A 464-nucleotide genomic window follows, 5' to 3' on the forward strand; every position below is an offset into this window, starting at 1 on the left:
TTTTGGATGTGATTAATTGCGATTAATCGTTTGACAGCACTAATATTTATTCATTTATATTTTATATTAAACTCTTGTGTGTTCTTTACAACAACAATTTTTGTGGTCATTATTATTTTTTGCTCATTCATGTATTTATTATTTGTTATTGTTATATCTTTATTGTAATTACACATGTCCATGCAATGCAATTCTGCTGGAGCAATCCCATTTACAGCATTAAGAATAAAAAGATAATTATTTACATTTAACATTAAAATACATTTACCCCATAAATAAATAAATACTCTAGGAATCTAAGAAATAATATAAAAATACACACATTTGTATATAAACATACGAAGATAAAAGCACCATAAAACACCAGAGACAATGCACAGTAATCAGTAATCATTCTGCCCCAGAGTCCACACATAGGAGTCATTATTGCACAGAGTTTGGAAGTTATTAAAGGTTAAAGGTTA

General features: G+C 27.4%; 1 protein-coding gene across 1 annotated transcript in view; it reads left to right on the top strand.

Annotated features, from left to right (window-relative positions):
- LOC107691213 (voltage-dependent T-type calcium channel subunit alpha-1G-like) overlaps positions 1-464 on the top strand; it is a 135060-nt gene that overhangs the window by 50022 nt on the left and 84574 nt on the right. The window lies entirely within an intron of this gene.

Source organism: Sinocyclocheilus anshuiensis, unplaced genomic scaffold (assembly GCF_001515605.1).
Source record: "Sinocyclocheilus anshuiensis isolate Anshui unplaced genomic scaffold, SAMN03320099.WGS_v1.1 scaffold470, whole genome shotgun sequence".
Taxonomy (NCBI): domain Eukaryota; kingdom Metazoa; phylum Chordata; class Actinopteri; order Cypriniformes; family Cyprinidae; genus Sinocyclocheilus; species Sinocyclocheilus anshuiensis.